Source organism: Palaemon carinicauda, chromosome 25 (assembly GCF_036898095.1).
Source record: "Palaemon carinicauda isolate YSFRI2023 chromosome 25, ASM3689809v2, whole genome shotgun sequence".
Classification (NCBI taxonomy): domain Eukaryota; kingdom Metazoa; phylum Arthropoda; class Malacostraca; order Decapoda; family Palaemonidae; genus Palaemon; species Palaemon carinicauda.
In genome coordinates this window covers 92890752-92904359 of record NC_090749.1, presented here as the reverse complement: position 1 = coordinate 92904359, position 13608 = coordinate 92890752, and the positions used below count along the sequence as shown (strand labels likewise).

The 13608-nt window shown below is 49.5% G+C and overlaps 2 protein-coding genes across 4 annotated transcripts in view; one reads left to right on the top strand and one right to left on the bottom strand.

Annotated features, from left to right (window-relative positions):
• The window catches only part of LOC137618710 (ketosamine-3-kinase-like), a 504853-nt gene that overhangs the window by 49647 nt on the left and 441598 nt on the right, over positions 1–13608 (bottom strand). The gene's annotated exons all lie outside the window — the stretch shown is intronic.
• LOC137618708 (zinc finger protein 454-like) overlaps positions 11041–13608 on the top strand; it is a 584206-nt gene continuing 581638 nt past the window's right edge. For both annotated transcript variants that reach the window (XM_068348869.1, XM_068348868.1), the window contains exon 1: positions 11041–11172. The gene's annotated coding sequence lies outside the window, so the exon portion shown is untranslated. The remainder of the gene's footprint in view (positions 11173–13608) is intronic.

The window sequence follows — 13608 nt, the reverse complement described above, 5'->3', positions numbered from 1 at the left end:
ATCTCTTCTCGGATGCATCAGACTCAGGCTGGGGCGCGACCTTGAACGGACAGGAATGCTCGGGAACATGGAACAGGGAACAGGAAACGCTCCACATCAACTGCAAGGAGCTGCTGGCAGTTCATATGGCCCTAATGAACTTCAAGCCCCTCCTGCTAGGCAAGGTGGTGGAGGTGAACTCCGACAACACCACAGCCTTGGCTTACATCTCCAAGCAGGGAGGGACCCATTCGAGGAACCTGTACGAGATAGCAAGGGACCTCCTCATTTGGTCAAGAAGTCTAAACCTCACTCTAGTAACGAGGTTCATTCAGGGCAACATGAACGTCTCAGCAGATCGCCTAAGCAGAAAAGATCAAGTCATCCCCACGGAATGGACCCTTCACAAGAGCGTGTGCAACAGACTTTGGACCTTGTGGGGTCAACCTACGATAGATCTGTTTGCCACCTCCATGACCAAGAGGCTTCCTTTGTACTGTTCCCCAGTTCCAGACCCAGCAGCAGTTCATGTGGATGCTTTTCTGCTGAATTGGTCCCATCTCGACCTTTACGCATTCCCACCGTTCAAGATCATCAACAGAGTCATTCAGAAGTTCGTCTCGCACGAAGGGACACGGCTGACGCTGGTTGCTCCCCTTTGGCCTGCAAGAGAATGGTTCACAGAGGTACTACAATGGCTGGTCGACGTTCCCAGGACTCTCCCTCTAAGAGTGGACCTTCTACGTCAACCTCACGTAGACAAGGTACACCCAAACCTCCACGCTCTTCGTCTGACTGCCTTCAGACTGTCGAAAGATTCGCTATAGCTAGAGGCTTTTCGAAGGAGGCAGCCAGAGCGATTGCCAGAGCAAGGAGGGTATCCACTCGTAGAGTCTACCAATCCAAGTGGGAAGTCTTCCGAAGCTGGTGTAGAGCCAATGCAGTTTCCTCTACCAATACCTCTGTAACCCAAATAGCTGACTTCCTATTACATCTAAGGAATGAGAGATCCCTTTCGGCTCCTACGATTAAAGGGTACAGAAGTATGTTGGCTTCAGTTCTCCGCCACAGAGGTTTGGACCTTTCTTCCAACAAGGACCTTCAAGACATCCTTAAATCTTTCGAGACTTCTAAAGAACGTCGTTTATCCACTCCAGGCTGGAATCTAGACGTAGTCTTAAGGTTCCTTATGTCTCCTAGGTTCGAACCTCTCCAGTCAGCTTCCTTCAAGGACCTTACCCTCAAGACTCTTTTCCTCGTCTGCCTTGCAACAGCTAAAAGAGTTAGTGAGGTTCACGCCTTCAGCAAGAACATTGGGTTCACATCCGAATCTGCAACATGTTCTTTACAGCTCGGATTTTTAGCTAAGAATGAACTTCCTTCACGTCCTTGGCCTAGATCGTTTGAAATTCCTAGCCTTTCCAACATGGTGGGTAACGAGCTAGAAAGAGTTCTTTGCCCTGTCAGAGCTCTGAAATATTATCTTAATAGGTCAAAACCTATACGAGGACAGTCAGAAGCCTTATGGTGTGCAATCAAGAAACCTTCGATGCCCATGTCCAAAAACGGAGTTTCGTATTATATAAGGCTTCTGATTAGAGAAGCCCATTCTCACATGAAGGATGAAGACCTTGCTTTGCTGAAGGTAAGGACCCACGAAGTGAGAGCCGTAGCCACTTCGATGGCCTTTAATAAGAACCGTTCTCTGCAGAGCATTATGGATGCAACTTATTGGAGGAGCAAGTCAGTGTTTGCATCATTTTATCTTAAAGATGTCCAGTCTCTTTACGAGAACTGCTACACCCTGGGACCATTCGTAGCAGCGAGTGCAGTAGTAGGTGAGGGCTCAGCCACTACATTCCCTTAATCCCATAACCTTTTTTAATCTTTCTCTTGAATGCTTTTATTGTTGTTTTTTGGGTTGTTACGGTAGGCTAAGAAGCCTTCCGCATCCTTTTTTGATTTGGCGGGTGGTCAATTCATTCTTGAGAAGCGCCTGGGTTAGAGGTTGTGTAGAGGTCCTTTAGTATGGGTTGCAGCCCTGTATACTTTAGCACCTTAGAGTTGATTCAGCCTCCTAAGAGGAACGCTGCGCTCAGTAAGGAAGACGAACTTATTAAAGGCAGAGTAACGGTTCAAGTCGACTTCCTTACCAGGTACTTATTATTTCATTGTTATTCTGAATAACTGATTATATGAAATACGGGATACTTAGCTATCCTTTAGTCATGTACACTGGTTTTCACCCACCCCCCTGGGTGTGAATCAGCTACATGATTATCGGGTAAGTTTAATATTGAAAAATGTTATTTTCATTAGTAAAATAAATTTTTGAATATACTTACCCGATAATCATGATTTAATTGACCCACCCTTCCTCCCCATAGAGAACCAGTGGACCGAGGAAAAATTGAGGTGGTGTCAACAAGAAGTACTGCAGTACCTGGCCACAGGTGGCGCTGGTGAGTACACCCCCTTCTAGTATAGTGATAGCTGGCGTATCCCTTCCGTAGAATTCTGTCGGGCAACGGAGTTGACAGCTACATGATTATCGGGTAAGTATATTCAAAAATTTATTTTACTAATGAAAATAACATTTTTATGGTTTTAATCGAATTCTCTTTTAATTTTCATATACAGTAAATGGTATCGGCGTCAATGACCTTAGATGTCAGGATGCCAGAAAACTTTCAATCAATCAATCAATCCAGGTAGCCAGCACTCTCCTGCGCGCTAGCGCTGTCCAGCTTGTCAGCGCCTCAGCACTCCCCAGCGCTTCCACACTCCCCAGCGCATCAGGGGTTGTCACCTCACCAGCATGACAGCACTCACCAGCATGTGAGCGCTCTCCAGCACGCCAGCGCTCCCCAGCGTTCAATGATTTCCAGCGCATCAGCGTTTGCCAGCACGAACGCACTCACAAGCACATCACCGCTTTCCAGCTCACCAGCGCTCTCCTGCGTACCAGCGCTGTCCCGATTACCAACACTCCTGCGCGCCAGTGCAATCCAGTTCGTCAGTACTCTCCTTCGCGCCATCACTCGCCAGCTGGCCAGTGCTCTCCAGCTCTCAAGGGTGCTAATACTCTCCAGCGCATCAGCACTCTCCAGTGCGTCATCGCTCCCCAGCGTGTCTACTCTCTCCAGCACCTCAGCGTTTGACAGCTCGCTGGCACGTCAGCGTTCTCTAACTCACTATCGCTCTCCAACTTGCCAGTGCTCTGTAGCTCCCCAGCAATGTCCAGCATGTCAGGGCTCCTCAGCGCTTCCACGCTCTCCAGCGCATCAGCGTTTGCCAGCGCTTTCCAGCACGATAGCGCTCCCCAGCACGATAGTGCTCCCCAGCACGACAGCGCTCCCCAGCAAGACAGCAATCACCAGAACGTTATCGCTCTCTAGCTCGCCAGCAATTTCCTGCGGGACAGCTCTGTCCAGCGCGCCAGCACTTTTCTGCGTGCCAGCGGTCTCCTGCCCACTAGCTCTCTCCACCTCACCAGCGCTCTGCAACATGCCAGTGGTCTCCAGTGCCCCAGCACTTTCCTGCGTGTCAGCTCTCTCCATTTCGGCAGCACTCTCCTGCCCATCAGCGTCTCCAGCTTGCCAGCGATCTCCTTCACGCCAGTGTTCTCCTGCGCACCAGCGCTCTCCAGCGCTCACCAGCTGGCCAGTGCTCTCCAGCTCTCAAGCGTGCTAATACTCTTCAGTGCGTCATCGCTCCCCAGCGCGTCCACGCTCCCCAGCGCGTCCACGCTCCCCAGCGCCTCAGTGTTTGCCAGTTCCCTGGCATGTCAACGTTCTCTAACTCACTATTGCTCTCCAACTTGCTAGTGCTCTGTAGCTCCCCAGCAATCTCCGGCATGTCAGCGCTCCTCAGCGCTTCCACGCTCTTCAGCGCATCAGCGTTTGCCAGCGCTCCCCAGCACGACAGCGCTCTCCAATACGACAGCAATCACCAGAACATCAGCGCTCTCTAGCTCGCCAGCGAATTCCTGCGGGCCAGCTCTGCCTAGCGCGCTAGCACTTTTCTACATGCCAGCGGTCTCCTACCCACTAGCTCTCTCCAGCTCGGCAGCTCTCTGCAACGTGCCAGTGGTCTCCAGTGCTCCAGCACTTTCCTGCGTGTCAGTGCTTTCCAGTGCATCAGCGTTTACCAGCTCGCCAGGACGTCATCGCTCTCCAGTTCGCCAGCGTTCTCCTGCAAGCCAGCGCTCAATAGCTTGCCAGGGGTCTTCTGCTCGCCAGCGCTTCAGTGCTCTCCATCTCAGCAGGACTCTCTTGCTCTTCAGAGCTCTCCGTCTCAGCAGGGCTCTCCTGTGCGCCAGTGCTCTCCGTCTCGGCAGGGCTCTCCTGTGCGCCAGTGCTCTCCGTCTCGGCAGGGCTCTCCTGTGCGCCAGTGCTCTCCGTCTCGGCAGGGCTCTCCTGTGCGCCAGTGCTCTCCATCTCGGCAGGGCTCTCCTGTGCGCCAGTGCTCTCCGGCTCACCAGCACTCTCGTGCGTGCTAGTGCCCTCCGGTTTGGTAGTGTTCTCTTGCACACGAGCTCTTTCTAGCACGTCAGTGCTTCCATGCTGGCCAGCGCATCAGCGTTTGCCAGCTCTCCAGCCTGCCAGTGCTCTCTTGCACGCCAGCTCTCCCCGTCTCGCCAGCACTCTCCTGAGCCCCAGAACCCAGTGGATTGGCAGTGCTCTCCAACCCGTTAGCGCCCCCAGCGCATCCACGCCCTCCAGTACATCATTGTTATCCAGCTCTCCAACGCATTAGTGCTCTCCAGCGTGTCAGCGGTCCACAGCATGTACACGCACTCCAGCACATCAGTGGTAGCCAGCTCTCCAGTGCTCGCCAGCACCACAGCACTCACCAGCACGTCAGGGCCCTCCAGCTCGCCTGTGTTCTCCTGCGCGCCAGTGCCATATATCCAGCGCTCCCCAGCACGGAAGCGCTCGCCACTGCATCAGCGTTTGCCAGCATGCCAGCACATCAGTGTTATCCTGTTTGCTAGCGCTCTCGTGCGCGCCAGCGCTTTCCAGCTCGCTAACGCTCTCCGATGCGCCGCTAATGCCCTCCTATGCGCCAGCACTTTCCAGTGAGTCCACGTTACCCGGTGCATGAGCTGTTACCAGCTTGCCAGAACACAAGTGCTTGTTAGCACAACAACACTTGCTAGCATGTTAGCGCAATATAGCTCACCAGCGCTCTCCAGGACGACAGCATTGTATTGCGTGCCTGCGCTCCCCTGTGTGCCAGCATTTTCCAACTCATCAGCAATCTCTTGCTTGTCACCGCTATCCAGCTCGCTAGCACTTTCTTGTGGCCCTAGCTCTCTACCGCTCGGCAGTGCTCTGCTTCGCGCTAGCGCTCTTCAGCGCAGCTAGCCCTCTCCTGTGCGCCAGTGCTCGTCATTTTACCAGCGCTCTCCAGCGCATCAGCATATGCCAGCGCTCGCTAGGGCGACAGCACTCTCTTGTGCGGCAGCGCTCTCCAGCTCGCCAGTACTCTATTATACGCCATCGCTCTCCCGCTCAGTAGTGCTCTCCTTCGCACCATTTCACCAGTGCTCTCCTGCGCGCCAGAGCTATTTAGCTCTCCAGTGCTCTCCAGCTTGGCAGCGCTTTCTTGTGTGCCAGAACCCTTTGGATCGGCAGTGCTCTCCAACGCGTTAGCCCTCCCCAGCGCATTCACTCCCTCCAGCAAATTAGTGTTAGCCAGATCTCTAGTGCTCACCAGTACCACAGCACTTAACAGTATGTCGGCGCTCTCCAGCTTGCTTGCGCTCTCTTACGCGCCAGCGCTCTTTAGCTCTCTCCGGCTCAGCAGCGCTCTCCTGTGCGTCAGTGCTCTCTAACTCGCCAATACTCTCCTGAGCGCCTGCTTTCTCCAGCTCGGCAGCACTCTCCTGCTCACTTGCTAGCTGCGATCTAGCACTCTTTTGCTCGCGAGTGCTCTCCAGTGCGGCAGTACTCTCTTGCGCACCAGCGCTCTCCAGTGTGCCAGCGCGTCAGCTCTCTCCAGCACGATAGCACTCACCAGCACGTCAGCGCTCTGTTGCTTGCTAGTTGTCTCCTGTGCGCCAACGATCTCCAGCTTGCCTGTGCTCTCCTGCTTCCCAGCACTCTCCAGCTCATCAGCTGTGTCCATCGCGCCAGCTCTCTCCAGCTCGCCAGCACTGTCCTGCACGCCAGTGCTCTCCTGTGTGTCAGCGCTTCTCAGCACGTCCAATCTCCAGCTCATCAGCGTTTGCCAGCTCGCCAGCATGGCAGCGCTCGCCAATAGGACAGCACTCATCAAAGCGTCAGCTCTCGCCAGCATGCCAAAGCTCACCAGCACGACAGCACTCACGAGCACGTCAGTGTCTATTAAATCGCTGGCGCTCTCCAGCTTTCCTGCGCTCTCCTGCTTGCCAGCACTGTCCTACATGTCAACGCTTTCCAGCTTGCTAGAACTGTCCTGCACGCCAAGACTCTCCAGCGCCTCAGCGCTTTCCAGCGTGTCAGTGCTCCCCCGCGGGTCCACTTTCTCCAGCGCATCAGCGTTTGCCAGTTAGCCAATACGACAGCACTCACCAGAATGTCAGTGCTCTCTAGCTATCCAGCACTCTCCTGCATTCCAGCAATCTCCTGCTCTCCAGTGTTCTTCAGCGCGCCAGCTCTCTCCAGCTGTAGCAGCACTCTCATGCGTGCCAGCGCGTCAGTGCTCCCCAGCGTGTCCCCGTTCTCCAGCACATCAGCGTTGCAGGGGTTTGTAGACTGTGGTCAGATATAGCACGCAGACCGCCTAGTGTCCGAATGCCGACCACACTCTAACGTTCACTACACAAAAAGATAAAACAGTAGAATAATCATAAATCTGGGTAAAAGGTAAACAATCAAGGATGAACTGGGCACTGGGCACCACCCCTTGATTTTATACTGGGCAAGGGGACCCAGCTAGAACATTACTTCCTTCTTATCTTCCCTATAAATAGCTAAAAGTTTGTAACTTTATGAAAAATAAGAATTATCTCTGATTTCGTCATGTCATTATTTTTACTTCCTCTCCTAATGTTCATAATGTTTGATTAACTTTAAATAAAGAAACATCCTACCAGAAAAAGAAAAAGAAAAAGAAAAGCAGGCAGTTCCTCTTTATTTATATTACATTACCTAGCACATCCAAGAGAGGGACGGTAAACTCTAGAAAAGATTAGAGCACATCCAAGAGAGGGACGGTAAACTCTAGAAAAGATTAGAAATTCTAAGGTTGTAGTTGGGTCCCCTTGTCCAGTATAAAATCAAGGGGTGGTGCCCAGTGCCCAATTCCTTTTTGACTTACCTTTTGCCAAAATCTCTGGGTATTCCACCTTATTGTTTTTGTTTAGTGAAAAGGTGTATTGTGGTCGGCATTTGGACACTAGGCAGTGTGCGTGTGATGTCTGTCCGTAGTGTGCAAACCTCTACAGCTGCTGCACGGGGTGGATCTTTGGACAATCTCTGTGATTCATTCAGGGTATCCCATAACCTTTCACTCAATCCCTCCCTCTATTGACTCAGAATCCAGTTCCATTGAGCTCCAATATGAAGGGATCTCTAAAGGAGCTGGCCCTCCAGGCCAAAATCCAGACTATGTTGGAGAAGGGCACCCTGCAGGAGGTCGTCGACGTGTCCATAGGATTCTTCAGTCGACTCTTTCTTGTGAAAAAAGCGTCTGGAGGCTGGGGGCCTGTCATTGACCTCTCAGCTCTGAACAAGTTTGTTCTGCAAACTCCGTTCAGCATAAAGACCGTCAGAATAAGTGGTAAGACCTCAGGACTTCTCATGCACACTGGATCCCAGTCTATCCATCTTCATGGAAATATCTAAGGATGTTACACGACAACAGGCAATACCAGTTCAAGGTGCTGTGCTTTGGTCTTTGAACAGCACCTCAGGTCTTCATGAGAGTTTTCGCCCTAGTGTCAATCTGGGCCCACAGGATCGGCATCTGCCTCCTAAGATACCTGGACGACTGGCTGATACTAGCAGACTTGATGGCAACTGTTCTCCAACACCAAGACAAACCCCTTGTCTTTTGCCAAGATTTGGAGATCGAGGTAAATCCTGAGAAGTCATCCCTGCTTTCCTTTCAAAGATTGGTTTGGAAATGATCATCGGCACCAGCCTGCAGAGAGTCTTCCCATCAGACTACAGAATCCAGAGACTGAGGAAAGTGGTAAGCCCATTCCTCCAACGAGACGCTTTGATGGTGGTTACGTCTCCTAGGTCCCCTGTCATCCCTGGTCTATCTAGTTGTGAACAGCCGCCTCTGGATTCGATCTCTTCAGTGGCAGCTGAAATCCAGGTGGGTTTAAGACGAAGACTCCCTGGATATGCTGGTCCCCTTGGTACTGGAGCAGCTGAAGGACTTGAGGTGGTGGGTAGCAGACAAGAATCTCCGCCAAGGGGTCGACCTACTCGTTCCTCCCCCAGAGTTGATATGAGGGCAACCTTTCTAGGCATACAGAAGTTCCATCATTTACTGGCGGGTCATTCTGTGGTGTTGATGACTGACAACACTACGGTCGTTGCTTAGGTGAACAAGCAAGGCAGTACCTTTAGGCAGCACCTTTGCCATCTAGCAGTGGAGATGCTAAGATGGGCAGAAGACAACTCATTGTTCCTATCAGCCTGCTTCATTCCAGGCTAGAGGAATGTGCTTGCAGACAATCTAAGCAGAGTGACTCGGATGATGGGCTCCGAGTGGTCTTTGAATCATCTAGTAGACAACAGTCCTAACTTTGTGAGGTTCTCCAACGGTGGATCTGTTTGCGACATCCCTGAACAATAGGCTCCCTCTCTACTGCACCCCAGTTCTGGTTCCTCAGGCTTTCTGGAAAAATGCATTCCAGCAACGGTGAGACAACATCGACGTTTACGCCTTTCCCCTGTTCTGTCTGATGAGAAGGGATCTCAACAAGACCAGATCATCAAAGAACCTGTCAATGACCCTCATAGCTCCGCTATATCATCACGCCAAATGGTTCCTGGACCTTGTTCATATCCTGACGAAGGTTCCAAGAGAGCTCCCTCAACTTCACAATTTACTCAGACAACCACATGTGAACATCATTCACAAAGCCGTAGTATCCCTGTGGCTTCACGCCTGGAGATTATCCAGCATCTCCTCCCTCAGAGAGGCAACAGGTTGTGAAAAGGATGTCTGGATACCTTCGAAGGTCTTCCGCTTCAGTCTACCAGGCCAAGTGGACTTTCTTCTGTGGTTGGTGTTATGGAAAGGGGTATATCTCCCCTTGATGCCACTATTCCAGCAATAGTGGAGTTCCTCGTTCACATTCGGGAAGAAAAACTCCTCTCGGTCTCGGCGGTGAAAGGCTACTTCTCAGTAAGGCTGAAAGTAGTTAATATTTCCTCTTTGTGGGAATTTTCTCTCCTCATACAGAGTTTCGAGCTTATCTGCCCTCAGTCGGAAGTTTTACCACCTCCATGGAACGTGATTCTTGTCCTTCGGGCCCTGAAGGGTGCCCCCTACGAACCATTACGCTAGGCATCAGATCCCCACCTGACTCTAAAGACAGTTTTCCTATTTGCATTAGCCTCGGCCAAGAGAGTTAGCGAATTTCACAGTCTTTCATACGACGTCTCCCACTCAAGGGGATGGGGGGAGGTAATGTTCGGCTCCGTCCCTGAGCTTATCGGCTAGACTTAAAATCTGGGAGTAACAGAGCCTAGATTTAGGCCCTTCTGGATTGGGAGTCTTCATAACATAACTGATGATCAAGATTAACTCTTACTTTATCCAGTGAGGAGTTTGAGGTACTCTTTCGAGAACATCAGCAGCTCACCCCCGAGTGTCAGTACAGAGAAGGTCAAGAGCAAGATCACCAAAAACACCATCTCTGCTTGGATTTGCAGGGTCACTGACCTGGCCCTGAATCCCGATCCTCCTCCACAGACGAGACAAACCAGAGCTCATGACGTTATGGGCATCAGCACGTCCCTAGTGTTCAAGAAGAACTACTCTGTGATGCGGGCATGTGGAAGAGTCAGAATACCTTCACCGCCCACTACCTGAAAAACGTGACCTACATGAACTGGAGACGTTCTCCATTGGCCTTGTGGTGGCTGCACAACAAGTGCTTTAAATACCTCAGGCTCATTGAGGAACAAGTAGCAGATGGTTAAAGGCAGAGGTTACCCGGGATTAGTCTGGGATGAATGTTAAGAATGACTGGCTCTTTGTCTCTCTCATTTTTCCCTCTCTTGAGTAACAGCACCTATGGTCCTCTGCAAGTTGGCCTCATCTGTCTGCAGGTAAAACCATTTCCTTGTGTAACCAAACATAGAAATAATGCTTGTTGCATCCCCATACCCCCTGGCGAGGTGGGATTGGGTAACGTTTATGGTTGATTCAAAGAGTCCTATGTTTCTGAGAAATCTTACCTAGACTAGTCACACTGCTAGTTTCACACAATCACACAGATTGCTCAGGCAGCTAAGCAGGTTTTGCACAGATTTTAGTGAGGTATCAGGGTTTCTCCCTGTTACATGCGGAGCATGTACGGGGAAAAACCCTGGGTCAAACACCAGCCAGTTGGTTTGGACTTCCACCCTTCTAAAGGGTGATTCTTCCCTAATAAAGAGCAAAAGGGTTTGTATTTAGTGTCGGAACAAATGACAAATTTGAAAGTAATTTGCATTTTTCCTAACGTTACAAACCTTAAGCTCTTTGGCCCACCATTACTTGTACCCTTGTAAGTCCTGCTTGCAATCAAAAGTGACGAGACAACACAGGTGTGTGTGAGCAGGGTAGCAGGCTACCCCTCCACCCCCGCTAACCAGTGGTGCGTTAGTTACACCTAGCTAAAAGTCTTATGGCTCGTCCTCCAGCTTCCCCGAAATTACATCCCTAATAAAGAGCTCAAGATTTGTATCGTTAGGAAAAATACAAATTACTTAGAAATTTGTCATATTTATTACGTCCCCTTTCTCCAAACAAGTAGAGTCAGGCAATGTATAGATTATGAACGGGCTCACCCCCACTGTGTACTTATCTATTTACCTCCCATTGAAGTCTCTTACTCCTTCCAGCATTGATTGCCCAGGCTGTCATCCTACAAGGAAAACGAGGTGTCAGGCTGCCTCTTAAGGAGCTCCTATGAAGCACATGAGGTCATCCTGGGACAGTAGCCAGCCAGTTGGTTTGAGGTGTTCAACCCACCTTAAGGTGAGTCTCCTATGTAAAGAACGGAAGGTTTGTATGCTGCACTGGAACAAATGAAAATGATTCCGTAACTGGAATACAAACCAACGCTATTTATAGGGGATATATAGGGGTATTACTTTCGGCAAAGCTGAAAGGACGAGCCAATGTAATTTAGCAAGGGTTAACCAACCAGACTGCTAGTTAGTGGAGGGATGGGGGTTAGTAGCTTCCTCTCTCAACTACACACCTTTGACTGTGCTTTGCTTTGCTTTTGGCTCGGATGGAGAACGGTTGTTACTGCTCTCCCTCTTCACCAATTTGGACGAACCTTACTAATCACTTTTAAATATAAAACTTACCCGCTGGTTATATAATGGCTAAAGTCCCCGACGCCCACGGCAGAAAATTCAAAATCTCTTGCGCAGCTTAGCGCATATAAGCCAGGTGTACCCCAGCGCCCTCGCGGTACCACAGGTAGAACTATACTCGACCAATTCAGATTTTCTCTGCCGCCATAGCTGGCTGAACTATTGGAAATTCTCTCTTGTTTTCTTACTCTGTTTGGACGTTATTTGGTGATGTATTAACATTTTTGAGTTTTGGCTTTCGCATATTTGTTTTATTTGATCTGTGATCACGTATTTTAACTTAAAAGGTAGGGTTGGAAGGTTTTTCAACCTATTTTAAACCTCACGAAAGCATAGGGGTGAAATGTAAAAATTTCGACCATTGATGACGTCACAGCCTCTTCCGTAGGATAAAAGTCTGTCTTGCCTTTTACAAAGAATATAAGTGTTTATGCTTTTAGAGTTTTAAGTTATAAATTAAATTAAAGGAATTATTTTGAGAAAATTTTATCCTTTTAATATTATTTTTTAGATAATCTTCGATCTGTTTGCAAAGATTAACTACCGTTCAGTTTATTTTTGTTACGCAGTACTGTAATCAGTATCGTTACGATGTTACATATATTGTAGCGATTTCATGAATAGTACTTTCTTCTTACTTCCCAAGTCTTTAATTGTACTTTATAAAAGTAACATTTTATTTTGCTATGAAATGATCCTTTCAGTATTTTTCCTTAGTCAGAGATTAAAGGAAGTTACAGTTCAGTTTATTTTATACGATGCAGTATTCTTTACATTCGTCGTAGCGCACGATTCTTTGTATCATTGTTGCTTTGGTGGTTTTCGGAATACTAAATTGTTCGTATATTATTTGTAGATGTTCCAATGATGCGAGTGATGATTCATCTTTTATTGGAACCCCTTAATTTAAGGGTTTATTTTGATTATAAGTCTTTCCCTACGGAGTTCATTTCCTTTGAGAGAGTGTCTACTTTGGCTTTCAGGTAATTATGAAACTATCTTTGTGCCAAAGAGTAAAGTGGAAATTTTTTAGTGATAAATTGTGCAGTGAATTTTTCCAGTGGAGAGCGCTTCTATTCGGACCTGTCGTTATCCTAGCCTTAGACCTCTATCGAGCTCCCGGACCCAGGGGAGAAGTTAAGTCAAATGGCGAAAGGAATTGAGAGGGTAACCAGGCGTTACAGTCTTTTAGACCCGAACTGAAGTCCTCTCTCGCGTTTTCTGTCGATCACCAGAACGCTCACCCTCGCTATAGATAGAGCGAGGTGTTAGTGTTTTCAAAGGCGCTAAGCTGAAAACAAAATTAGATTCGTTCTGCGTGTGTTACGTTTCATGCGGCGCAGACGCAGTGCCGCCACGCCACCTGATGGGTGTCGTCTCTCGACAGTGGCAAGCGCTATGGTTCGACGCAGTTAATGCTGAATACGTTTCGCCTAAGGTTGATTCTTGATCTTTGTAGTTAGGCATAAAACAGCATCTATCTTCGTTTATGCAGTCTTTTCAGCCTGCCTTTAACAGTGCCGTTGGGTGTCTCGATTCCGGTCTTTGACACGGACGCACAGGCGTCGTTTCTTTAACAGTGAGGACTCGTTGTCGCACAGGCGGCCTACCAACCGCAATGTTCAATGGTGGGGGAAAGTGGATGTTTTACTTCGACTGCTCGACGCAAACCGACGTCTCATAGCACCTAGTATTAGTCTATACAGACGCGCTGTCGTTCGCCAGGTAGCAGAGCCGGCGAAGCGTCATTGGAACGGTGCGGCAACGGAAACGGAACGTCGACGGAATGGAGCGAAGCGCTACGTCAGTGTGGACGCTTCAGCGTCAGTATGGACGCTTCAGCGTCAGTATGGACGCTTCAGCGTCAGTGTAGAAGCTTTCAGCGTCAGTATGGACACTTCAGCGTCAGTATGGACGCTTCAGCACCAGTGTGGATGCTTCAGCGTCAGTGTGGACGCTTTAGCACTAGTGTGGGCGCTTCAGCATCAGTGTGGACGCTTCAGCGTCGTGTTGGACGCTTCGCTACTTATGACTATAGTGTATAGACTTTGATGTGTTAAGTTATTGTTGCTCAGGCGCTATATTAAGA